This window comes from Pristiophorus japonicus, chromosome 11 (assembly GCF_044704955.1).
Source record: "Pristiophorus japonicus isolate sPriJap1 chromosome 11, sPriJap1.hap1, whole genome shotgun sequence".
Classification (NCBI taxonomy): domain Eukaryota; kingdom Metazoa; phylum Chordata; class Chondrichthyes; family Pristiophoridae; genus Pristiophorus; species Pristiophorus japonicus.
In genome coordinates this window covers 165,418,701-165,446,677 of record NC_091987.1, presented here as the reverse complement: position 1 = coordinate 165,446,677, position 27,977 = coordinate 165,418,701, and the positions used below count along the sequence as shown (strand labels likewise).

Sequence of the window (27,977 nt, the reverse complement as noted above, 5' to 3'; positions counted from 1 at the left end):
TTCCGCCACCTCCAGCGTGACCCCACCACCAATCATATCTTCCCCTCCCCTCCCCTCTCAGTGTTTTGAAGGGACCGCTCCCTCAGCGACACTCTGGTCCATTCCGCAGTCACCCCCAGCAACCCCTCCCCTTCCCACGGCACCTTCCGTGCAAGCGCAGGAGATGCAACACCTGCCCTTTTACCCTCTCCCTTCCCACTGTCCAGGGCCCCAAATATTCCTTCCAGGTGAAGCAGCAATTTACTTGTACTTCTTTTAATTGAGTATACTGTATTCGCTGCTCACGATATGATCGCCTCTACATTGAGGAGACTAAGCGCAGATTGGTGACCGCTTTGCGGAACATCTCCGTTCAGTCCATAAGGGTGACTCCGAGCTTCCGGTCGCCTGTCACTTTAATTCCCCACTCCATTCCCACTCTGACCTCTCCGTCCTCGGCCTCCTGCACTGTTCCAACAAAGCTCAACATAAGCTCGGGGAACAGCACCTCATCTTTCATTTAGGTACTTTACAGCCTTCTGGACTCAACATTGAGTTCGTCAATTTCAGACCAGAACCTCTGCCAATCTTCCGCCCCCTCACCCCCCCGATCTTATGGTTTTTTTTCTCTTTGTCTCCAATGGCAGCTGGTCATTATCCCGCCATTCACACCCTATCTAGACTAACCGTTTTCTAACTCCTGGCATTACCATTTCAATTCGGCCATCATCCTTTTTGTCTCTCTAATCTCTCCTATCACAGACCTTCCCTTTTGTTCTTTCCTCCCCTCCCCCTTTCAGTGCTGGTTAAGAATGTGTTCTTTCCAAACATTCGCCAGTTCTGACGCAGGATCGCTGACCCGAAACGTTAACTCTGTTTCTCTCCACAGATGCTGCCTGACCCACTGAGTATTTCCAGCATTTTCTGTTTTTATTTCAGATTCCAGCATTCGCAGTATTTTGCTTTTGTATATTAAATCTATGCCCCCTGGTTGTTGACTCCTCTGCTAAGGGAAATAGGTCCTTCCTAATGACTCTATCTGGGACCCTCATCATTTTATACACCTCAATCAGGTCTCCCCTCAGCCTCCAGAAAACAGACCCAGCATCTCCAATATTCCCTCATAGCTAAAATTCTCCAGTCCAGGCAATATTCTTGTAAATCTCCACTACACCCTTTCCAGTGCAATCATATCTTTCCTATAATGCGATGACCAGAACTGCACGCAGTACTCCAGCTGCGGCCTAACCAGTGTTTCACACAGTTCAAGCATAACCTCCTTGCTGTTGTATTCTATGCCTCGACTACTAAAGGCAAGTATTCCATATGTATTCTTAACCACTTTATCGGCTACCTTCAAGGATCTGCAGACCTGCACTTCAAGGTCCCTTTGTTCCTCTACATGTTTATAGCAAAAAAGGAAATAGAATCATTGTCAGAGCCTCTGCTATCATTTTCCAATCCTTTCTGGCTACAGGTGTAGTGCCAGAGGAATGAAGGACTGCTAATGTGGTACCTTTGTTTAAAAAAGGAGAAAGGGATAGACCGAGTAATTACAGGCCAGTCAGCCTAACCTCAGTGGTGGGAAAATTATTGGAAAAAATTCTGAGGGACAGGATAAATCTTCATTTAGAAAGACACAGGTTAATAAAGGACAGTCAGCATGGATTTGTTAAGGGAAGCTCATGTCTGACTAACTTGATATCATTTTTTGAGGAGGTAACAAGGAGGGTCGATGTGGGTAGTACGCTTGTTTCGATCGTCTGGATCGGTCGGAGAGGAATTTTCCCAGAATTCTTTCCTCAATTGGCCTGGGTTTTTAATCTGTTTTTTTGCCTCTCCCAGGAGATCGTATGGCTCCGGTCGGGGTGGAGTGTAAAATGTGATATATGGAGAATCGCAGTTGTGTGAGGTGAACTGGTTGGGCCGGATGCTCTTTACCTTTCCGCCAATGTTCATTGTTCATAGGTTTATATGTAACCTTCAGGGCTGCTGACCGAGGACTGTGTGGCTCTTTGTCGGCCGGCGCAGGCATGATAGGCCGAAATGGCCTCCTTCTGCGCTGTAAATTTCTATGTTTCTATGTAGTTTATATGGATGTTAGCAAGGCTTTTGATAAGGTCCGACATGGCAGATTGGTCATGAAAGTAAAAGCCCATGGGATCCAGGGCAAAGTGGCAAGTTGAATCCAAAATTGGCTCGGAGGCAGGAAGCAAAGGGTAATGGTCGATGGGTGTTTTTGTGACTGGTAGGCTGTTTCCAGTGGGGTTCCTCAGTGCTCAGTACTGTGGTAGATATCAATGATTTAGACTTGAAAGTCGGGGTATGATTAAGAAGTTTGCAGATGATGCTAAAATCGGCTGTGTGGTTGATAATGAAGAAAAAAGCTGCAGACTGCAGGAAGATTTCAATGAACTGGTCAGGTGGGCAGAACAGTGGCAAATGGAATTCAATCCAGAGAAGTGTGAGGTAATGCATTTGGGGAGGGCTAACAAGGCAAGGAAATAGTAGGACACTGAGAAGTGTAGAGGAACAAAGGGACCTAGGAGTGCAGGTTCACAGATCCCTGAAGGTAACAGGCCAGGTAGATAAAGTGGTTAAGAAGGTATATGGAATGTTTGCCTTTATTAACCGATACACAGAATACAAGAGCAGCGAGGTTGTGTTTGAACTGTATAAAACACTGGTTAGGCTGCAGCTGGAGTACTGCGTGCAGTTCTGGCCACATTACAGGAAACATGTGATTGCACTAGAGAGGGTGTAGAGGAGATTTACAAGGATGTTGCCTGGACTGGAGAATTTTGGCTATGAGGTCAGATTGGAGATGCTGGGTTTGTTTTCTTTGGAACAGAGGAGGCTGAGGGGAGATCTGATTGAGGTGTATAAAATTATGAGGGGCCTATATACAGTGGATAGGAAGGGCCTGTTTCCCTTAGCAGAGGGGTCAACAACCAGGGGGCATAGATTTAAAGTAATTGGGGGAAGGTATAGAGGAGATATGAGGGGAAATTTCTTCACCCAGAGGGTGGTGGGGGTCTGTAACTCACTGCCTGAAAGGGTGGTTGAGGCAGAAACACTCACCACATATAAAAAGTACTTGGATGTGCACTTAAAGCGCCGTAACCTACAGGGCTACGGACCGAGATCTGGCAAGTGGGATTAGGCTGGGTAGCTCTTGGTCGGCCGGCGCAGACACGATGGGCCGAAATGACCTCCTTCCGTGCTGTAAATTTCTATGATTCTGTGATATGTCCAAAATACTTTATGCAGTCAGGCTGCATAATTAAGCAAGCACCCACATAATGCTTTACTGATTTTTGACAGATACTGCTCTTAGCCAGATTTAAATTATTTTACATTTACACTCAGCCATTCGGCCCATCGTGCCTCGGGTAGACATGAGCCACATAAACCAGGAAGATCCCTTGTTCAATCCATGGTCCACTCTGAGTCAGCTGATCTCCACTGGGGGACTATAGTTAGTGTCAGCATCTCATAACTTGCGAGCAGCAAATCAGCCACAGAGCAGTGCAAGCAGGGCAGTATAACTGCAGGAGCAGGTACCAGTGTCAATTAGCATTAGTGACGCCACATAACCGTATGACTGGTGTTGTGTATGAACACTCTGAGCTCAAAGTAAGGTGTGACCTTAGTCTTTTATTGCAGGTCTCCAGAGTGCCTCTCCAACCTGTGAAGCCTTCTTAAATACCTCTGCGCCCAAGGGATTATGGGATCCCTTGGGACTCCGGGGAATGAGCCCTCTGGTGGCTGTACAGAGTAAATACAAGTCCACATATATAACAACATTCCCCCCCAAAGTCAATAGTGTAACTATTTACAATATGAGTCAATCTGGGGCACTTCTTGCCCTGGTTGATCGTCTCAGTGTGAAAGCTGTTGTTGAATCATTTGTTGGGCCCTCGCTGGGCTGCTGTGCAGCTGGCCTTGCTGGGCTGCCTGGTGTGTTAGGCCCTGCAGGGCTGCTGTGGATGATGAGTTCTACTTCGTGGTCAACGGTGGTGCTGGTTGCCACTAGTGTGTGTGTTGGAGGATCAAAAAAGGTAGGGTCCAAGGTGGGTTGCTCAGGGTAGTCCGTGAATCTGAGTTTATTTGGTTCAAGTGTTTCCGGTGAATGAGTCCATTTGAAAGTTTGACCCGAAACACCCTGCTCCCCTCTTTGGCCATGACAGTGCCGGGAAGCCACTTGGGACCTTGTCCATAATTTAATACAAATACAGGATCATTGACTTCAATCTCGCATAACACATTTGCGCTATCATGGTATGCACTTTGTTGAAGCCGCCTGCTCTCTACCTGTTTATGTAGATCAGGGTGAACTAACGAGAGCCTTGTCTTAAGTGCTCTTTTCATGAGCAGTTCAGCAGGTGGGATCCCAGTGAGTGAGTGTGGTCTCGTGCGGTAGCTAAGCAGGACTCGGGATAGGCGTGTCTTCAGTGAGCCTTCAGTTACCCTCTTCAAGCCTTGCTTGATGGTTTGCACTGCTCTCTCTGCCTGACCATTGGACGCTGGTTTAAACGGGGCAGATGTGACATGTCTGATGTTGTTACGGGTCATGAATTCTTTGAACTCAGCACTGGTAAAACATGGCCCGTTGTCGCTCACCAGGACATCGGGTAAGCCATGTGTGGCAAACATGGCACGCAGGCTTTCAGTAGTGAAAGCGGACGTGCTTGCCGACATTATCTCACATTCAATCCACTTGGAGTACACGTCTACAACCACAAGGAACATTTTACCCAAGAACGGGCCTGCATAGTCGATGTGTACCTTAGACCACGGTTTGGAGGGCCAAGACCATAAACTTAGTGGCGCCTCCCTGGGTACATTGCTTAACTGCGAGCATGTATTACATCTGTGAATGCAGGACTCTAAGTTTGCATCGATACCGGGCCACCACACGTGGGATCTGGCTATCGCTTTCACCATTACGATGCCTGGGTGGGTACTGTAGAGGTCATTGATGAGGGTGTCTCTTGGGGACCACTATCGATTGCCCCACAGAAGGCAGTCGGTCTGTAGAGACATTTCATCTTTGTGCCGCTGGAACGGTTTTATCACTTCCTGCATTTCCACTGGGACACTGGACCAGCTCCCGTGAAGCACACAGCTTTTGACTAGAGATAATAAGGGGTCCTGGCTTGTCCAGGTTTTGATCTGCCGGGCAGTGATGGGTGATTGCTCACTCTCAAATGCTTCCATAACCATGGCTAGATCTGCGGGCTGTGCCATTTCCACCCCCGTGGTAGGCAATGGCAGCCTACTGACAGCATCGGCGCAGTTTTCTGTGCCTAGCGTACTTGTATGCGGACAACGTGAGCAATCATCTCTGGATGCGGGCCAATGCGTTGGTATTTATCCCTTTACTCTCGGAAAAAAGGGATTTAAGTGGCTAATGGTCAGTTTTGAATTCGAATTTTATCCCAAACAGGTATTGATGCATTTTCTTTACCTCATAGATACACGCTAACACTTCTTTTTCAATCATGCTGTAGGCTCTCTCGGCCTCAGACAGACTCCTGGCCGCATAAGCAACCGGTTGCAGTTTCTCGTAATCATTAGCTTGTTGCAATACACACCCGACGCCATATGACGACGCATCACATGCTAGTACCAAACGCTTACATGGATCATACAACACAAGCAATTTGTTTGAGCATAACAATTTTCTTGCTTTTACAAAGGTATTTTCTTGGCTTTTGCCCCAAACCCATTCGCCCCCTTTTTGTAGTAACACATGTAGTGGTTCTAGCAGGCTGCTGAGACCCGGTAAGAAGTTACCAAAGTAGTTCAAGAGTCCCAGAAATGACCGCAGCTCCGTCACGTTCTGTGGCCTCGGTGTGTTCTCAATTGCCTCCGTCTTCGCATTGGTGGGCCTGATGCCGTCCGCCGCAATCCTCCTTCCCAGGAACTCCACTTCAGGTGCCAGGAAAACGCACTTCGAGCATTTTAACCTGAGCCCCACGCGGTTGAGTCGACTAAGAACCTCCTCCAGGTTCTGCAGGTGCTCGACTGTGTTCCGACCTGTGACCTGCGTCCTGGAAGACCACGGTGTGCGGCACCGACTTCAGTAAACTTTCCATGTTTCTCTGGAATATCGCCGCCGCTGATTGGATTCCAAATGGGCATCTGTTATAAATAAAAAGGCCTTTGTGCGTATTGATGCAGGTGAGGGCCTTTGATGATTCCTCCAGTTCCTGCGTCATGTAGACTGAAGTGAGATCCAGCTTCGTGAACATCTTTCCTCCCGACAGTGTTGCAAAGAGGATGTCAGCTTTTGGTAATGGGTATTGGTCCTGCAGGGAGAAACGATTGATACTTACTTTGTAATCACCACAGATTCTGATGGTGCCGTCTCCCTTGAGGACTGGGACAATAGGACTGGCCCACTCACTGAACTCGATCGGTGAAATGATGCCCTCTCGTTGCAGTCGGTCGAGCTCGATCTCTACCCTTTCTCTCATCATGTACGGTACTGCTCTCGCCTTGTGATGGATGGGTCGCGCCTCCGGAATTAGGTGGATCTGCACTTTTGCTCCTTGGAATTTCCCGATGCCTGGTTCGAACAGCGAAGGAAATTTGTTTAAGACCTGGGCACACGAAGTGTCGTCAGCGGGCGATAGCGCTTGGATGTCGTCCCAGTTCCAGCGTATCTTTCCCAGCCAGCTCCTGCTGAGCAGCGTGGGACCATCACCCGGTACCACCCAGAGTGGTAGCTTGTGCACCGCTCCATCGTAGGAGATCTTTACGGTAGCACTGCCGATTACAGGAATCAGTTCTTTTGTGTAAGTTCTTAGTCTCGTGTGAACTGGAGTTAAGACTGGCCTTGAGGCCTTGTTGCACCACAACCTTTGGAAAGTCTTTTTGCCCATTATGGACTGGCTCGCGCCCGTGTCCAGCTCCATTGACACCGGGATTCCATTTAGTTCAACATTCAGCATTATCGGGGGACAATTCGTGGTGAATGTGCGCACCCCATGTACCTCTGCCTCCTCTATCTGAGGCTCTGGTTCGTAGTGATCCTCTGTGGATCTGTCCTCCTCTGCAACGTGGTGGTTTGCAGGTTTAACACGCTTAGCAGCTCGCCTGCATACTCGTTGGAGGTGTCCCATTGTTCCACAGGACTTGCAAACGTATCCTTTGAATTGGCATGAATGGAAACGATGATCACCCCCGCAGCGCCAAGAGGGTGTTAATGGCCTTTAATTCATCACCCTTGATGGTGGACTCTGAGACATCTGCGGACGTGCAGCTGCAGGTATGTGTGACCTGCCCTGTACGTTACGATTCGAAAAGAACATCACAGTACTTATAGCAGCACTTGTGTTCTGAGAGATTTGCTTAGTATTGTCACTGGTGGCAATGAACGCCTGGGCTATCGCTATGGCCTTACTCAAGGTTGGGGTCTCTACAGTCAAAAGCTTGCGAAGTATGGTTTCGTGGCCAATGCCAAGTACGAATAAGTCTGTGAGCATGTGCTCCAACTATCCTTCAAATTCGCAATGTCCTGCAAGGTGTCTTAGCTCGACGACATAACTCGCCACTTCCTGGCCTTCAGACCTTTTTTAGGTGTAGAACCGATACCTCGCCATCAGAACGCTTTCCTTCGGGTTCAAATGCTCTCGGACCAGTGTGCACAAATCGTCATATGATTTCGCCATGGGTTTCGCTGGAGTGAGCAGATTCTTCATGAGGCCATACGTTGGTGCCCCACAGACAGTGAGGAGGATCGCCCTTCGTTTGGCAGCGCTCTCTTCCCCATCTAGCTCGTTGGCCACGAAGTATTGATCGAGTCACTTCACAAAAGTTTCCCAATCATCTACCTCTGAAAATTTCTCCAGGATGCCCACTGTTCTCTGCATCTTTGGGTTCGCTATCTGTATCTCGTCGCCAGTTGTTGTGTATGGAGAAAGAGTCAGACTGAACAGTGAGCTCAAAGTAAAGTGTGACCTTAGTCTTTTATTGCAGGTGTCCAGAGTGCTTCTCCAGCCTGCGAAGCCTCCTTAAATACCTGTGCTTCCAAAGGACTATGGGATCCCTTGGGACTCCAGGGGATGAGCCTTCTGGAGGCTGTACAAAGTAAATACAAGTCCACATATATAACAGGAGTAATTGGGTTTAACATAGAAACAAGGAAACATAGAAAATAGGTGCAAGAGTAGGCCATTCGGCCCTTCGAGCCTGCACCACCATTCAATAAGATCATGGCTGATCCTTCACCTCAGTATCCCTTTCCTGCTTTCTCTCCATACCCCTTGATCCCTTTAGCCGTAAAGGCCCTATCTAACTCCCTCTTGAATATATCCAATGAACTGGCATCAACAACTCTCTGCGGTAGGGAATTCCACAGATTAACAACTCTGAGTGAAGAAGTTTCTTCTCATCTCAGTCCCTAAATGGCTTATCCCTTATCCTTAGACTGTGTCCCCTGGTTCTGGACTTCCCCAACATCGGAAACATTCTTCCTGCATCTAACCTGTCCAGTCCCTTCAGAATTTTATATGTTTCTATGAGATCCCCTCATCCTTCTAAACTCCAGTGAATACAGGCCCAGTCGATCCAGTCTCTCCTCATATGTCAGTCCTGCCATCCCAGGAATCAGTCTGGTGAGCCTTCGCTGCACTCCCTCAATAGCAAGAACGTCCTTCCTCAGACCTAAACTGAACACAATATTCCAGGTGAGGCCTCATAAGGCTCTGTACAACTGCAGTAAGACCTCCCTGCTCCTATACTCAAATCCCCTAGCTATGAAGGCCAACATACCATTTGCCTTCTTCACCGCCTGCTGTACCTGCATGCCAACTTTCAATGACTGATGAACCATGACACCCAGGTCTCGTTGTAGATTCCCTTTTCCTAATCTGCCACCATTCAGATAAATATTCTGCCTTCGTGTTTTTGCCCCCAAAGTGGATAACCTCATTTTATCCACATTATACTGCATCTGCCATGCATTTGCCCACTCACCTAACCTGTCCAAGTCACCCTGCAGCCTCTTAGCATCCTCCTCACAGCTCACACCGCCACCCAGTTTAGTGTCATCTGCAAAGTTGGAGATATTACACTCTATTCCTTTATCTAAATCATTAATGTATATTGTAAATAGCTGGGGTCCCAGCACTGAGCCCTGCAGCACCCCACTAGTCACTGCCTGCCATTCTGAAAAGGACTCATTTATCCCGACTCTCTGCTTCCTGTCTGCCAACCAGTTCTCTATCCACATCAGTACATTACCCCCAATACCATGTGCTTTAATTTTGCACACCAATTTCTTGTGCGGGACCTTGTCAAAAGCCTTTTGAAAGTCCAAATACACCACATCCACTGGCTCTCCCTTTTCCACTCTACTAGTTATATCCTCAAAAAATTCCCGAAGATTTGTCAAACATGATTTCCCTTTCATAAATTCATGCTGACTTGGACCGATCCTGTCATTGCTTTCCAAATGCACTGCGATTTCATCTTTAATAATTGATTCCAACATTTTCCCCGCTGCTGATGTCAGGCTAACCGGTCTACAATTACCTGTTTTCTCTCTCCCTCCTTTTTTAAAAAGTGGTGTTACTATTAAAAATCAATAAAAGTTTCCCGATGACTCCCCTGCTCTCCAGGTTGGTTCTGGGATATATCTAATTTATCCCTTCATTGACTTCAATGGAAGGGAGATTTCGGTGGGCTGTGTAATATGTGACCAATTCCATATCGCCCGTTCTACACCGTGGGCTGTGTAACGGGTGACCAATTCCATATCGCCCGTTCTACACCATGGGCTGTGTAACATGTGACCAATTCCATATCACCCGCTTGGTACCGTCAGCCAGAGTTAAAATGACCCCCATACAGAGCAGAATGTCCTGGGCTCTACAGCGAGTTTGCACCGAGTTAGCTAATCCCACCTGTGGAGGCACAGTGACCCTCAACATCCTGGATTAAGGACTGGAAATGTCAACCAGGGTTCCCATTTCTGCCCGCTATCCTGTGACCCTGGCTGGGAAGTTCGTGAGGATGGATATTGTCTGAGGACAGGATGAAGTTCAGCTGTGATGTCCTCCATCACCAAATATCTGGCACGCACATACGGTCACTGCGGACCCATGAAGACTGTCCACTCGGGGCGAGTTCTGGAGTGTGATCAGCACCATGGGGTGTGCTCGGACTGGGCACCCAGTGTCCAGCACCATGGGGTGTGCTCGGACTGGGCACCCAGTGATCAGCACCATGGGGTGTGCTCGGACTGGGCACCCAGTGACCAGCACCATGGGGTGTGCTCGGACTGGGCACCCAGTGATCAGCACCATGGGGTGTACCCAGAGTGGGCACTGAGTGCGATCAGCACCATGGGGTATGCCCAGAGTTGGCACTGAGTGCGATCAGCACCATGGGGTGTGCCCGGAGTGGGCACCCAGTGCGATCAGCACCATGGGGTGTGCCCGGAGTGGGCACCCAGTGCGATCAGCACCATGGGGTGTGCCCAGATTGGGCACCCAGTGCGATCAGCACCATTGAGTGTGCCTGGAGTGGGCACTCAGCGACCAGCACCATGGGGTATGCCCGGACTGAGCACCCAATGCTATTAGCACCATGGAACGTGCCCAGAGTCAGCATTCCCAAAGAGATGGGGTGCCAGGGCAAGGACTGAGCAACAACAAGAAATGAGAAGGTCTGATCGTGGAACAAGTAATCCCAATTTAAGAAAACTATTGGTCAACAATTCTCAGAATGAGTCCCCAGAATTTGACCGTGGAGAAGGGGCAGGCCCGGGGAGTGGGGGGGAGAACAGGTGCACGGACTCAGCTTGTGTTCCCTCGCGTGTCGATGATTGAGGGGCGATCTGATCGAGGGGTTTAAAATGTTAAACGGTTTCTCGATGGGGTGATGGAGAAACTATTTCCACTGATATGGAATCAAGAACAAGAGGACATCATCGTAAAATTAAAGCCAGGCCATTGTGGAGGGAAATTCGGAGGCAGTTTCTCACACATGGTAACGGAATTGTGGAACTCACCCACAAAAGGCTGTGGGTCCATTGGAGCTTCCAAGACTGAAATCGATGGAGTTTTGTTGGGTGGAGTTGAGGTGCAGATCAGCCAGGCCCGAGCGGCTGAATGGCCGACTCCTGCTCCTGTATTCCTACTTGGGTATCTGACACATTATTTCTCTTTACAATGTGCGGAATCGTAGCGGGATGTTTACATTACTTGTTTCTGACGGCATTCGCCTGGATAAGTTTGGAGTCAATGCAGCTTTTCCTGATGGTCAGGAACCTGAAAAAGATGAGGGTTTCCCATTCGAGCACCATTGAGAAGTATATCTACCCATTGGGGTATGGGTCCCCTGCACTAATAGTGGCGATATCTGCAGCAATATACCTCAATGGATACGGATCACAGAGGAAGTAAATACAGCTGTAGTTTATTATTTTACCCCTATTGTGCTGTGATAATTATTTTGTCCTTCAGCATTCACCCCATCTCTTAGGGCCCACACTTGGCAAAGTACCACAGGAGATCCACAGGTCCCCATTGCCTCACTCAACTGGTTGAGCAAGGAAATGATGCCTCAACCCCAACTTTAGAAGAGAATGTACCACGTGACGCATTCCATTTCCCCGTCAAGCCACCTGAACTGTGCCAAATGGCAAAGTGGGAGCAGTGTTGAAGTGCGACTCGGTGCCCATTCGGCAGTGATACAGACTGCTCCAGATACCACCCATTGGTACACTGCCCACTCGGCAGATTGAGACTGCACCACGTACCACCCATTGATACACTGCCCACTCGGTAGTGATAGAGACTGCCCCAGGCACCGCCCATTGGTACACTGCCCACTCGGCAGATACAGACTGCCCATTGGTACACTGCCCACTCGGCAGTTTGAGACTGCCCCAAGTACCGCCCATTGATACACTGCCCACTCAGCAGATTGAACGCCAGGGCTATCGCTATGGCCTTACTTAAGGTTGGGGTCTCTACAGTCAAAAGCTTGCGAAGTATGGTTTCGTGGCCAATGCCAAGTCCAAAAAAGTCTCTGAGCATGTGCTTCAAATGTCCTTCAAATTCGCAATGTCCTGCAAGGCGTCTCAGCTCAGCGACATAACTCGCCACTTCCTGACCTTCAGACCTTTTGTAGGTGTAGAACCGATACATCGCCATCAGAACGCTTCCCTTCAGGTTCAAATGCTCTCGGACCAATGTGCACAAATCATCGTATGATTTCTCCGTGGGTTTCACTGGAGTGAGCAGATTCTTCATGAGGCCATACGTTGGTGGCCCACAGAAGGTGAGGAGGATCACTCTATGCTTGGCAGCGCTCTCTTCCCCATCTAGCTCATTGGCCACGAAGTATTGGTCGAGTCGCTCCACAAACGTTTCCCAATCATCTCCCTCCGAAAATTTCTCCAGGATGCTCACTGTTCTCTGCATCTTTGGGTTCGCTATCTGTATCTCGTCAGTTGTTTTGTATGGAGAAAGAGTCAGACTGAACACTGTGAGCTCAAAGTAAAGTGTGAACTTAGTCTTTTATTGCAGGTCTCCAGAGTACCTCTCCAACCTGTGAAGCCTTCTTAAATACCTCTGCGCCCAAAGTTGGTGCAGGAGTAGGCCATTCGGCCCTTCGAGCCTGCACCACCATTCAATATGATCATGGCTGATCATGCAACTTCAGTACCCCATTCCTGCTTTCTCTCCATACCCCTTGAACCCTTTAGCCGTAAGGGCCACATCTAACTCCCTTTTGAACATATCTAACGGACTGGCCTCAACAACTTTCTGTGATAGGGAATTCCACAGGTTCACAATTCTCTGAGTAAAGAAGTTTCTCCACATCTCGGTTCTTTGAGGTCCTGCTTTCCTAGCTCCCTAAACTCTGCCTGCAGGACCTCATCCCTCTTTCTACCTATGTTCTGTTGGGACGGGCTTCACTTGAACCGGGCTTCACTTGAACCAGGCTGGACCAGTGTCCTGGCGAATCGAATAACTGGGGCTGTAGATAGGGCTTTAAACTAATTAGTGTGGGGAGGGATCAAGTGAGCAGAAATTTAAAAAATCAAACAGAAAGGAGAAGGCAGGGCAGCAATATGGGTGATGATAACCAGAGTGTGACAGGAAGGGACAAAGTGTATGCATCAGAAAGTGGGGTCAGAGTAGGGAAAAATGGTAAAAAGACAAAATTAAAACTCTTTATCTGAATGCACGAGGAAGTGGTCACAAGATAGATGAGTGGACGCCAAAACTATAAATAAATGGGTAAGATCTGATAGCCGTGGTTGCAAAGTGAACAAGGCTGGGAACTAAATATTTGTCATTTTGGAGAGATAGGCAGAAGAAAAAGGAGGTGGGGTAGCTCTGTTCATAAAGGATGAGATCAGTGCAGTAGTGAGAAATGATATTGGCTCAGAAGATCAAGATGTAGACTCAGTTTGGGTGAAGATAAGAAATAATATGGGAAAGAAGTCACTGGTGGGAGTGGTCTATCAGCCCCCTAACAGTAGCTATACTGTAGGACAGAGTATAAATCAAGAAATAATGGAGGTTTGTAAGAGAGGTACAGCAATAATCAGGGGTGATTTTTAATATGTCCTTATTATACAGTACAAATGCACACGAGGTCCATACTAGAGAGAAGGTCACTCTGTGACCAGTAACCTTTATTTGCCAGCACTGATGTGGAGAAGATGGGTGGAGCTTCCCCTTTTATACTTGAAAGTCCAGGTTAGGAGTGTCTCCCACAAGTTCACCACCTCAGTGTTCTCACAGTGTACAACTTAGGTCAGTTTATACATGGGTTACAATGACAGTAGAATATATGACATCACCTCCCCCCAAAGTCTTATTGGGATCACAGGTTAAGTCTCTCTGGTGGTTTACGCTCCCTCGTAGAGCGCCTGAGTTGGGGCTCCGGTTGTTGGGCGCTGGCCTGAGTGTCTGCTGTTTGCGGTGCCTCAGGCCTGTCCGGACTGCCCACAGTGACTGGGCTCTCCTCCACTTGGTTTCGGTGTTCGGTCACCTGTGGTGGAGTAAATTCTACATCGTGTTCTTCCTCTGCTTCTTCTATGGGGTTGCTGAACCTTCTTTTTATTTGATCCACGTGTTTGCGGCAGATTTGTCCATTGGCAAGTTTAACTACCACAATCCTATTCCGCTCTTTGGCAATCACAGTGCCTGCGAGCCATTTGGCCCTGCAGCATAGTTGAGGACAAAGACAGGGTCATTGACATCAATATATCGCGCCCTCGCATTCCTATCATGCTGGTCACATTGTGACTGGCGCCTGCTCTCAACAATTTCTTTAATGGTGGGGTGTATAAGGGATAACCTGGTTTTGAGCGTCCTTTTCATTAGCAGCTCTGCGGGTGGAACCCCTGTGAGCGAGTGTGGTCGGGATCTATTGGCCAACAGGTGGCATGGTAAGCAGCTTTGTAGGGAACCCCCTTGGATTCTGAATATCCCCTGTTTGATTATCTGCACTGCTCATCCACCTGGTCGTTTGCAGCCGGCTTAAACGGTGCCGTTCTGACATGGTTGATACCATTTCCTGCCATGAAGTCCTGGAATTCAATGCTTGTAAAGCATGGGCCATTGTCGCTAACCAAGACGTCGGCAGAGGATGTGCTTCAATTGAGAATGTCACACTCGGTCCATTTGGAGTAGGCGTCGACTACGACCAAAAACATTTTTCCCATGAAAGTACCGGCGTAGTCCACATGGATGCGTGACCATGGCTTGGCGGGCCAGGACCAGGGGCTAAGGGGGGCTTCCCTGGGCGCACTGCCCAGCTGGGCACACATGTTGCATCTGCGAACACAAAGTTCCAGGTCTGCATCTATCCCTGGCCACCAAACGTGTGACCTGGCAATTGCCTTCATCATTGTGGAGTTCTCGGATGAACGCCTCTCTGCCCATCTGGGGCATGACTACTCGGTTTCCTCACAGTAGGCAATCGGCCTGAATTGAGAGTTCATCCTTGCGCCTGTCAAATGGTTTAAATTCCTCAGGGCATGCCCCGTACGTGGCTGCCCAGTCCCTATTCAAGACACATTTCTTGACTAAGTGGGTCTCTATTTATCCAGACTTTGATCTGACGGGCTGTCACGGGTGAGCCTTCGCTTTCGAAAGCTTCAACAGCCATGACCATCTCAGCAGCATGCTCGGTTGCCCCCTCGGTGGTGGCTAGTGGGAGCCTGCTGAGTGCATCGGCGCAGTTTACAGTGCCCGGTCTGTGCCGAATTGTTTAGTCATAGGCGGCTAACGTGAGTGCCCACCTCTGTATGCAGGCCGACGCATTTGCATTTATGGCCTTGTTGTCGGCCAAAAGGGACGTTAGGGGTTTGTGATCTGTCTCCAGCTCAAATTTTCTGCCAAACAGTTACTGATGCATTTTTTTTTACTGCATATACACATGCAAGCGCTTCCTTTTCTACCATCCCGTAGCCCCTTTCTGCCTGGGACAGACTTCTGGAGCCATAAGCTACCGGCTGTAACTGACCCTTGGCATTGACATGCTGCAACACACACCCGACCCCATAGGACGATGCATCGCACGTTAAAACAAGTTGCTTACATGGGTCATATAGCTTTAACAGATTGTTGGAGCATAACAAATTGTGTGCTCTGTCAAAAGCCCTTTCCTGGCTGTCCCCCCAGACCCATTCGCGACCTTTGCGTAGTAGCACGTGTAGTGGCTCTAGCAGCGTGCTCAATTTGGGAAGAAAATTACCAAAATAGTTCAGGAGCCCCAGGAACGAATGCAGCTCCGTCGTGTTACAGGGTCTAGGTGCTCTCTGGATCGCTTCCGTTTTGGACGCAGTAGATCTGATCCCATCTGCTGCTACCCTCATCCCCAGGGATTCTACCTCTGGAGCTACGAAAACGCACTTTGCTTTTTTCAGTCGCAGACCTACCCGGTCCAGTCTGCGTAACACCTCCTCCAGGTTGTGGAGGTGTTCTTCAGTATCGCAACCCGTGATGAGGATGTCGTCTTGAAAAACCATCATCCTTGGAATCGACTTGAGGAGACTTTCCATGTTTCGTTGAAAGATCGCGGCAGCCGAGCGAATCCCGAACGGACATCTGTTGTACTCAAACAACCCCTTGTGTGTCGTGATTGTGGTCAGCTTCTTCGACTCACTCACCAGCTCCTGGGTCGTGTAAGCTGAGGTCAGGTCTAATTTTGAAAAAAGTTTGCCACCAGATAGCGTCGCAAAGAGGTCCCCCGCTCTCGGTAGCGGGTACTGGTCTTGGAGTGACACCCGATTGATGGTGGCCTTGTAATCACCACATATCCTGACCGACCATCCGCCTTGAGCACCGGCACGATCGGGCTCGCCCAGTCACTGAATTTGACTGGCGAGATGATGCCTTCCCTCAGCAGGTGGTCCAATTCGCATTCGATCTTTTCCCGCATCACGTACGGCACCGCTCTGGCCTTGTGATGTACTGGCCTGGCGTCCGGGTTTATGTGAATCACTACCTTCGTCTCCATGAAAGTGCCGATGCCGGGTTGAAATAATGAGTTAAATTTGTCCAGGACCTGTGAGCATGATATTCGCTCCACAGAAGAAATTGCATTGACATCGCCCCATTTCCCGTTCATGACAGCAAGCCAACTCCTCCCCAGTTGTGCGGGACCATCCTCCGGGACAATTCAGGGTGTCAACCTGTTCTCCGAATCTTTGTGGGTCACGACTACCGTAGCACCGGAATGGTCTCCTTTGTATATGTCCGTAGCTGTGCGTCAATCGGCAATAATTTTGGCCTCCTGGCCTTGGACGCCCACAACTTGTCGAACTGTTTGACACTCATCAGGGACGGGCTGGCTCCCGTGTCTAGCTCCATTGATACTGGGATGCCATTGAGGAGCACTTTCATAATTATCGGTGGCGTCCTGGTGTATGAACTGTATATGTGCTCCATGTGAAGTCGCTGAACTTCAGCTTCCAGCAATTTCCCCCAGTGTCCATTTGGCCTCGTAGGACTTACATCGGGCCCATCCTCCTCGGACATCAACCTGGCTGCAGGCTTCCTGCACATACGCGCCAAGTGACCGCTGATGTTGCAGTTTCTGCAGGTATATTGCTGATACCTGCAAACTCTGGCTGTGTGTTTGCCTCCACACCTCCAACATGAGCCGTTGTTGGAAACAAAAGGTCCATTACCAGTCGATCGTCTGTCTCTGTAACTGTCCTTAAACGCACCATTGACAGGTGTTGATGGCCCATTACTGGCCGCATTGTCCCTTGCGATGGCATGAATCATCGTTCAGCTAGCCATTGTCTCTGTTGAATTCCCCCTTTAGGTTTGACTACATGCTCGGGCATGTCCGATTGCCCGTCTGCCTGGAGAACTGTGTGCCGCGTTAAAAATGTTGACTCCCTGTCCATTTGCTGCATTTAAACCAAGATTTTTGTCAAACATCATTCTGGTCTCTTCCTCCCCTGAGATAAATGTCTGGGCCATCAAAGCCGCCATTTCCAGGGTCAAGTCTTTGGTCTCAATCAGTTTCCTGAAAACACCAGCATGCCCGATGCCCTCAATAAAAAAGTCTCGCAGCATCTCCGCTCTGCATGCATCTGGGAACTTACATAAGCTCGCCAGTCGCCGGAGGTCTGCCACGAAGTCTGGAACGCTTTGCCCTTCTCGGTGCGTGTAAAACCGGTGTCTCACCATGTGCATGCTGCTCGCCAGTTTAAAATGTTCCCCGATCAAACTGAGCTCTTCAAAAGTCTTGTCCGCCAGCTTCTCCGGCGCTAGAAGGTCATTCATGAGGGAGTAGGTCCTGGATCCACAAACCGTCAGCAGATGAGCCCTGCGTTTGTCGGCCGAATCCTGTCCCAGCCATTCCTTATTGACGAAACTATGCTGTCGTCTCTCAATAAAATCGTCGCAATCATCACCAACACAGTACCTCTCGTCGGTGCTGCTAGTGGCCATGCTTGCGTGGTTTAAATCCCAGTTTCTCATCGCCAATAATATGTCCTTGCTATATAGTACAAATGCACATGAGGCCCATACTAGAGAGAGGATCACTCTGTGACCAGTAACCTTTATTAGCCAGCACTGAAGTGGAGAAGATGGGTGGAGCTTCCCCTTTTATACCTGAAAGTCCAGGTTAGGAGTGTCTCCCACAAGTTCACCACCTAGTGGTCAGTGTTCACACAGTGTACAACTTAGGTCAGTTTATACATGGATTACAATGACAGTAGAATACATGACAATTTTAATCTTCATATTGATTGAACGAATTGGTAAAGGTAGCCTTGAGGAGTTCATAGAGTGTATGCAGGATGGTTTCTTGGAACAATACGTTGTGGAACCAACCAGGGACCAGACTATTTTAGATCTGGTACTATGTAATGAGAATGGATTAATTAGTGATCTCATAGTAAAGGATCCTCTTGGGAAGTGTGATCATAGCATGGTAGAATTTCAAATTCAATTTGAGGGTGAGAAAACTAGGTCTCAAACCAGTGTCCTGAACTTAAATAAAGGCAATTACAAAGGTATGAAGGCAGAGTTGGCTAAAGTGGACTGGGAAAATATATTAAAGAGTAAGATGGTCGATGAGCAGTGGCAAATATTTAATGAGATATTTCATAACTCTCAGCAAAGATATATTCCAGTGAGAAAGAAAGAGTCTAAGGGAAGAATGAACCTTCCATGGCTAACTAAGGAAGTAAAGGGTGGCATCAAAGTGAAAACAATGGCATATGTTGCAAAGATTAGTGGAAGACCAGAGGATTGGGACTTTTTAGACACCATCAAAGGATGACTAAAAATATAATAAAGAGAGAAAAGATAGTTTGAGAGTAAACTAGCAAGAAATATAAAAACAGACAGTAAGAGCTTCTGCAGGTTTATAAAATGGAAGAGAGTCGCTAAATTTGGACCCTTAGAAGATGAGACTGGGGAATTAATAATGGGAAACAGAGAAATGGCAGAGACTTTGAACATATATTTTGAATCAGTCTTCAGAGTAGAGGACACTAAAAACATCCCAATAATTGATAATCAAGGGGCTATTGGGAGGGGGGAGATAAAAACAATCATATCACGAGAGAAAAAGTACGAGGCAAACTAATGGGACTAAAGGTGGACAAGTCCCCTGGACCTAATGGCCTGCATCCTCGGGTCTTAAAAGAAGTGGCTGCAGAGATAGTGGATGCATTGGTTGTAATCTACCAAAATTCCCTGGATTCTATTGAGGTCCCAGCGGATTGGAAAACCACAAATGTAATGCCCCTATTTAAGAGAGGGAGACAGAAAGTAGGAAACTATAGACCAGTTAGCCTAACATCTGTTGTTGGGAAAATGCTGGAATCCATTATTAAGGAAGTAGTAGCAGAACATTTTGAAATTCATAATCTTCTTAGGCAGTCCCTCAGAGTCGAGGATGACTTGCTTCCACACTAAAAGTGTGTTCTCAGGTGACTGAAGAGTCCATTGGGGCAGACGGTGGTTGGAGGGATAGGTGGGTGGGGTGCTTGGGTTGTCGTGCGCTCCTTCCGCTGTTTGCACTTGGCTTCCACGTGCTCCTGGCGAAGAGCAGCCAACGGGAGATCGAGGAGGAGCCAGCCGATGCTGGTGGAGGGGCATAAGGTAAACAAAGAAGTAGAAAGAAATCATAGGGTGACATCACAGCCAAGCAGGTAAGTGATTGGCTGGTAGATTGGTGTGTATTTAATCTTTTTTTCTTCTTTTTATTTCCTTATCAGTAGATAACCTTTCACAGTGTTGCCAAATTAAGTTAATCTAAGAGTTAAGTCATGGCAGGAGAGCTCAGACACGTGTATTGCTCCTCCTGTGCTATGTGGGAAGTCAGGGACACTTTCAGTGATCCTGACGACTACATGTGTAGGAAGTGTATCCTGCTGCAACTCCTGACAGACCACATTGCGGCACTGGAGCTGCGCATGGATTCACTCTGGAGCATCCACGATGCTGAGGATGTTGTGAATAGCACGTTTAGTGAGTTGGTCACACCGCAGGCAAAGGTTACTGAGGCAGATAAGGAATGGGTGACCATCAGGCAGAGCAGTGGAAGGAAGGTAGTGCAGGGGTCCCCTGCGGTCAGTGCCTCCAAAACAGATATATAATTTTGGTACTGTTGGGGGAGATGGCTCATCAGGGGAAGACAGCAGCAGCCAAGTTTATGGCACCATGGGTGGCTCTGCTGCACAGGAGGGCAGGAAAGAGAGTGGGAGGGCCATAGTGGTAGGGGATTCTATTGTAAGGGGAATAAATAGGCATTTCTGCGGCCGCAATCGAGACTCCAGGATGGTATGTTGCCTCCCTGGTGCAAGATGGCTGGGAGCAGCTGCAGGACATTTTGGAGGTCAAGATGGCTGGGATCAGCTGCAGGACATTTTGGAGGGGGAGGGTGAACAGCCAGCTGTTGTGGTGCATATAGGTACCAACGATATAAGTAAAAAACGGGATGACGCCCTAAAAGCTTAATTTAGGGAGCTTGGAGTCAAATTAAAAAGCAGGACCTCAAAGGTAGTAATCTCAGGATTGCTACCAGTGTCACGTGCTAGTCAGAGTAGGAATTGCAGGATAGCTAAGATGAATACATGGCTTGAGGAGTGGTGCAGCAGGGAGGGATTCAAATTCCTGGGACATTGGAACCGATTCTGGGGATGTGGGACCAGTACAAACCGGATGGTCTGCACCTGGGCAGGACCGGAACCAATGTCCTAGGGGGAGTGTTTGCTAGTTTTGTTGGGGAGGGGTTAAACTAATATGGCAGAGGGATGGGAACCTATGCAGGGAGACAGAGGGAAGTAAAATGGGGTCAGAAGCAAAAGATAGAAAGAAGAAAAGTAAAAGTGGAGGGCAGAGAAACCCAAGGCAAAAATCAAAAAGGGCCACATTACAGCAAAAGTCTAAAGGGACAAAGTGTGTTAAAAAGACAAGTCTGAAGGCTCTGTGCCTCAATGCGAGGAGTATTCATAATAAGGGGGACGAATTAACTGCGCAGGCAGCTATTAAAGAATATGATATAATTGGGATTACAGAGCCATGGCACCAGGGTGACCAAGGCTGGGAACTCAACATCCAGGGGTATTCAACATTCAGGAAGGATAGACAGAAAGGAAAAGGAGGTGGGGTAGCGTTGCTGGTTAGAGAAGAAATTAACACAATAGTAAGGAAGGACATTAGCTTGGATGATGTGGAATCTGTTTGGGTAGAGCTGCGGAATACCAAAGGGCAGAAAACGCAAGTGGGAGTTGTGTACAGACCACCAAACAGTAGTAGTGAGTTTGGGGACAGCAACAAACAAGAAATTAGGGATGCGTGCCATAAAGGTACAGCAGTCATCATGGGCGAATTTAATCTACATATAGATTGGGTTAACCAAACTGGTAGCAGTACGGTGGAGGAGGATTTTCTGGAGTGTATTAGTGAAGGTTTTCTAGATCAGTATGTCGAGGAACCAACGAGAGGGCTGGCCATCCTAGACTGCGTAATGTGTAACGAGAAAGGACTAATTAGCAATCTTGTTGTGCAAGGCCCTTTGGGGAAGAGTGACCATAACATGGTAGAATTCTTTATTACGATGGAGAGTGACATAGTTAATTCAGAGACTAGGGTCCTGAACTTAAGGAAAGGTAACTTCGATGGTATGAGACGTGAATTGGCTAGAATAGAATGGCGAATGATACTTAAAGGGTTGACGGTGGGTAGGCAATGGCAAACATTTAAAGAGCACATGGATGAACTTCAACAATTGTACATCCCTGTCTAGAGTAAAAATAAAACGGGGAAGGTGGCTCAACCTTGGCTAAGAAGGGAAATTAGGGATAGTGTTAAATCCAAGGAAGCGGCATATAAATTGATCAGAAAAAGCAGTAAATCTGAGGACTGGGAGAAATTTAGAATTCAGCAGAGGAGGACAAAGGGTTTAATGAGGAGGGGGAAAATAGAGTATGAGAGGAAGCTTGCTGGGAACATAAAAACTGACTGCAAAAGCTTCTATAGATATGTGAAGAGAAAAAGATTAGTGAAGACAAACATAGGTCCTTTGCAGTCAGAATCAGGTGAATTTATAATGGAGAACAAAGAAATGGCAGACCAAGTGAACAAATACTTTGGTTCTGTCTCCACGAAGGAAGACACAAATAACCTTCCGAAAATACTAGGGGACTGAGGGTCTAGCGAGAAGGAGGAGCTGAAGGAAATCCTTATTAGTCAGGAAATGGTGTTAGGGAAATTGATGGGATTGAAGGCCGATAAATCCCCAGAGCCAGATAGCCTGCATCCCAGAGTACTTAAGGAAGTAGCCCTAGAAATAGTGGATGCATTGGTGATCATTTTCCAACAGTCTATCGACTCTGGATCAGTTCCTATGGACTGGAGGGTAGCTAATGTAACACCACTTTTTAAAAAAGGAGGGCGAGAGAAAACGGGGAATTATACACTGGTTAGCCTGACATCAGTCGTGGGGAAAATGTTGGAATCAATTATTAAAGGTGAAATAACAGCGCATTTGGAAAGCAGTGACAGGATCAGTCCAAGTCAGCATTGATTTATGAAAGGGAAATCATGCTTGACAAATCTTCTAGAATTTTTTGAGGATGTAACTAGCAGAGTGGACAAGGGAGAACCAGTGGATGTGGTGTATTTGGACTTTCAAAAGGCTTTTGACAAGGTCCCACACAAGAGATTGGTGTGCAAAATTAAAGTACATGGTATTGGGGGTAATGAATTGACGTGGATAGAGAACTGGTTGGTGGACAGGAAGCGGAGAGTCGGGATAAACGGGTCCTTTTCCGAATGGCAGGTAGTGACTAGTGGGGTAATGCAGGGCTAGTGTTATTTAGAATGTACATCAATGATTTAGATGAAGGAATTGAGAGTAATATCTCCAAGTTTGCAGATGACACTAAGCTGGGTGGCAGTGTGAGCTGTGAGGAGGATGCTAAGAGGTTGCAGGGTGACTTGGACACACACAGGTTAGGTGAATAGGCAAATGCATGGTAGATGCAGTATAATGTGGATAAATGTGAGGTTATCCACTTTGGTGGCAAAAACACGAAGGCAGAATATTATCTGAATGATGGTGGATTAGGAAAAGGGGAGGTGCAATGAGACCTGGGTGTCATGGTACATCAGTCATTGAAGATTGGCATGCAGGTGCAGCAGGCGGTGAAGAAGGCAAATGGCATTTTGGCCTTCATAGCTAGGGATTTAAGTATAGGAGCAGGGAGGTCTTACTGCAGTTGATAGGGCCTTGGTGAGGTCTCACCTGGAATATTGTGTACAGTTTTGGTCTCCTAATCTGAGGAAGGACGTTCTTGCTCTTGAGGGAGTGCAGCGAAAGTTCACCAGACTGATCCCGGGATGGCAGAATTGCCATATGAGGAGAGACTGGATCGACTGGGCCTGTGTTCACTGGAGTTTAGAAGGATGAGAGGGGATCTCATAGAAACATATAAAATTCTGACGGGACTGGACAGGTTAGATGCAGGAAGAATGTTCCCGATATTGGGGAAGTCCAGAACCAGAGGACACAGTCTAAGGATAAGGGGTAAGCCATTAAGGACCGAGGAGAAACTTCTTCACTCATTGAGTTGTTAACCTGTGTTATTCCCTGCCGCAGAGTCGTTGTTGCCAGTTCATTGGATATATTCAAGAGGGAGTTAGATATGGCCCTTACCGCTAAAGGCTTCAAGGGGTATGGAGAGAAAGCAGGAAAGAGGTACTGAGGTGAATGATCAGCCATGATCTTATTGAATGGTGGTGCAGGCTCGAAGGGCCGAATGGCCTATTCCTGCACCTATTTTCTCTGTTTCTATGAAAGGTTGACCCGGTTGGGCATAGACTCATTGGAGTTTAGAAGAATAAGAGGTGATCTTATTGAAATGTATAAGATTCTGAGGGGGCTTGACAAGGTAGATGCAGAGAGAATGTTTCCCCTTGTGGGGGATCTAGAACTAGGGGGCACAGTTTCAGAATAAGGGGTCGCCCATTTATAACTGAGATAATGACGAATTTCTTGTCGCAGAGGGTTGTGAATCTTTGGAATTCTCTGCCCCAGAGAGCTGTGGAGGCTGGGTCACTGAATGGAGATAGACAAATTTTTGAACAATAAGGGAGTCAAGGGTTATGGGGAGCAGGCAGGGAAGTAGAACTGAGGCCATGATCAAATCAAACATTATTTTATTAAATGGCAGAGCAGGCTCGAGGGACCAAATGGCCTACTCCTGCTCCTATTTCTTATATTCTTATGTTGCTGGAAACATATACAACTACTTAATATCACTGTAATGAGGCAAACAATCCTATCACTGTGTTAAGTCCTAGTTCGGGTGGTCAGCTGCATTCAACAATAATCGAGTCAGACACCTTCAATCTTTACGTCTCTTTACGTCTTTATTGAAGCAGCTTCGGACCTGTTACCAAACTGCCAGCACAGAGTCTACAGATTCCGGGGCAGGCAGACAAAAGGTCTGCCTATCCTCACAGACTCATCCCTTTTATTCTTACAAACCGAAGGAGGTATGGCCTGCTTCATCAATCACAGTGTGTTACTAGGGCTTCATGAATTGACAGCCTGTTTATCTTTAGAACACTTTATGCTTTTACGAGCGGAATTGCAACAAGCAGAATTGCTCAGGGACACCAAAACCTCCTACGTGTTAGGATAGCTTGGCTTAATCACGCGAAGCAAATGTGCACCTTATCAAGTCATGGCCATAAACCCTTGTTTATCAGTGATGGTCACACAAGCTACTTTGTCCACTACTTTCTCACGGGAAACCAAGTCTGTCTTTTCTTATTTTCTTATTGATTCCTAGAACCATTTTATTAACCCTTTCATGATTCTTCCACATACATTCACATTCCCCCCTTTTATCATTTCATGATAAATTCTCATTCATAAATGTTTACTCTCAATTTTGTGCACGGCCCGGTACTCCGTGCCTCAACGTGCTGGCCAGTCACGCGGTTTCAGGAGTCCCGGTTGCTTAGATCAAATTATGCCCCATGTTATTGCTAAGATCAATTTTGTCCCGACCAGTATGTGTGAAATTATACGAATCCAAGGATGGATGTTCACATTTATTCCCCAATCCCAGACCTTTCTCCACCAACTCTGACTTTGTAAGTCTTCATCGATATCTTCTTCCAGTACTTTGATTATAGTTTGCAGTTGGTGGTAGAGCTTTACGGATTGACCCACTCTGAGCCTCAACTCTCGTAATACTTCGGTTAGATGTGGGATAGGTGATATTCGCTTGCCCGATCGTGACAGGTCGTAGTGGCGTAAAGCAAAAGTTTGGCTGTGGTATAGGGCACTGCAGGTCATTTGGGTCCCTTGTCTTACTTCTACACAGATATCCACACTCTGGCAAGAGGTGATGCCCGTGTTTGGGTCATGAAGACAGGAATAATTGAACTGCTTTGTGAGACAGGTCTGGTTAATGGTCACGTCCACTTCTGCGCACCCGAATCCTGTACCATTCCAACACTGTGGGTACCCATCCTTCCCAGACCCTGTGGTGTTTAGGCAGGTGGCCGGGGTACCTCAGCCATCGGAATATGTGAAGGTAATGTTTTCGGCGGGCGGGGTATCATTGTATCCTCGTATGTAAAGACTGGGATCCATAACCGGGGTTGGGGTAAACAATTCGGTGACCGACATAATAGGGTAGCATACAACCGACTCTGGCGCGAATAAGATCTTGAGAGTCCTCAGGAATATATTATGATCGTTCCCCAGTTGCCCTTGCACGTTCCTTTTCCTCCTTTGCCTTGTTACTGATTCCAGGGATTGGTCCTTTGAATCAACTAAGTCATCTTCAGGTTGATCAGGGCAAACAAAGTCCATCTCACATTCCCTGAACCGGCATGGCAAATTCCATCGGTCTTTGCCCTGTCGAGTCACCTGTCGATCAACCTGTGAGAGTATACCCATACGGGATTTTATTTTAGTCATGGTCCATGATTCGAGATCGTCTGGTGTCCTGGTTCCACATTGTACGATATCTCTCTTACAGAGGTGGAGAATTTGCTCTCGTGAGCCGTCGGTTGGGCAGCTGAGTAGTCGTCCCCCTGTTTTTGTTACTGTTATCAGCAGGATCATGACTCCTAGCAGCAGGGTTCCGTGCATTCTTTCAATCCTGAAAGACAAAGGGGCTTGCAAACCGTCATGTTACTATCGTGGCTACCAAGGACTCATGTTATGCCTAAATACCTAAAAGCAGGACAAACAATCATATGATAATTAGATTAATTAAAATTATGGCTTAAAATTACGGCTAAAACGGTTACGGAACGACGGGAACGAACGTATTATGACACTTCAATTATTAGTCCACGTCTATCTCCACTCCCCTTTTTGATTACCGCCGGTAATCAATGATGCATGTGCACCCATGCGTCTCTACCTTCCACCTTTACAGCGGTGGGGGTGGTGAGTAAGACCTGAAATGGACCATCCCATCGGTGCTGGAGATGACGTCGCGTCCAATTTTTGATAAGGACGAAGGGTCCGGGCTCGATAGGGGATGATCCGTGAGAAGAGGGACGGTCATCATAAGCAGCGCGAACCTGTGAATGAGAGGCTCGCAATGCCTTAGTTAGGGCTAACACATAGGTAGTCATCTCCTCAGTCATGTGATGAAAGTAAACGGCAACTGGAGAATGGTGGTCCCAAGGGGTGCGAAGAGGTCTGCCGTACACGATCTCGGCCGGGGTGAGATGCGTCGTCCCTGCAGGGGTGGAGCGAATCTGAAAAAGAGCTACAGGTAACAATTTTAACCAAGTCGACCCTGTTTGGGAGGTCAGTTTAGCTAACTTGGTTTTAAGAGTCTGGTTGGTTCGCTCGACCAGACCCGCTGCCTGGGGGCGATAGGCACAATAGAGTTGTTGATGTATCCCTAACTGTTGGCACAATTCCTTGTTTACAGCTGCAATGAAATGGGGTCCGTTATCTGAGCTAAGACGACCGGGAACCCCGAAGCGAGGGATAATTTCCTTCAGCAATATCTTAACAACAGTACAGGCTCTATTATCAGTAGTAGGATAAGCTTCAATCCATTTACTAAAAACATCAACAATAACCAACACATATTTATAACACTGACAGCGTGGCAATTCTATATAGTCCATCTGCAAAGTCTCGAAGGGTCCGGCTGGCAAGGGTGTTTTACCTAATAAACATGGTACCCCCCTTCCAGGATTATGGCGTTGGCAGGTAAGACAACGAGAAATAATATTCTGCGCAAACATTTGGAGGCTAGGATGCCACCATGTCTGGAGGAGCAGGTCACTAGTGGCTTTTGCTCCACAATGCGTGGCATAATGAACCATTCAATTACCCAAAGGGCCAATTCATCGGACATACAAGTTTGACCAGCGGGTGTGATCCACAACCCGGAGGCAGTATCATATTTACAATCAAGATCGTTCCAAAGTTGTTTTTGTACAGCAGGAGCGTCCTCCTGTAGGCGAAGTACTTCTTCAATGGTTAGCATTGGCTTTTCAGAGGCCGACAAGTTCGGTTTAGAGCTGGACGTCTGCCTCATCATTCGGGGCACAACAATCTGCTGACTCCTTGCAGCACACTTAGCCGCCTCGTCAGCACGGCGGTTTCCGATGTCGATTGGAGAGGAACCGGCAGTATAAGTGGAACATTTAATAACAGCGATTTGTCGAGGGAGCAGAAGAGCAAGTAATAGGTCAGACATAAGCACTTGGTTCGAGATTTACTGCCACAGCCGCGTCAGCCAAGGCATTAACATCGGATTGTGCCGTCGGACGAGGCGGGGGAGCCCCTGGAGTCATATTCCAATTGTCCCATTCATTGTTCTCGTCAGCCCCTTGCATGTCAAGACCAGCCATTGAACTACGTAGTTCAGTTAAAGATTCCTTGTTTGTTCTATTTCTCTTTTCCTGTGCACATTCCTTTCTTAAAATTTCCAATGACTTAGGGATTCCCGCATCGGTTAATTTAATTCCTGCCTTGAGAGCATTCTCCTG

The 27,977-nt window shown here is 47.6% G+C and overlaps 1 protein-coding gene across 4 annotated transcripts in view; it reads right to left on the bottom strand.

The window, feature by feature from the left end:
• Positions 1-27,977, bottom strand: part of LOC139276367 (putative nuclease HARBI1) — a 52,470-nt gene that overhangs the window by 2,444 nt on the left and 22,049 nt on the right. For 2 of the 4 annotated variants that reach the window (XR_011595920.1, XM_070894236.1), the window contains one exon: positions 24,340-26,116. The exons of 1 other annotated variant lie outside the window; for it this stretch is intronic. The gene's annotated coding sequence lies outside the window, so the exon portion shown is untranslated. Of the gene's footprint in view, positions 1-24,339; positions 26,727-27,977 lie in introns of those variants that run through there. One more of the 4 variants, XM_070894234.1, reaches the window with a different exon arrangement.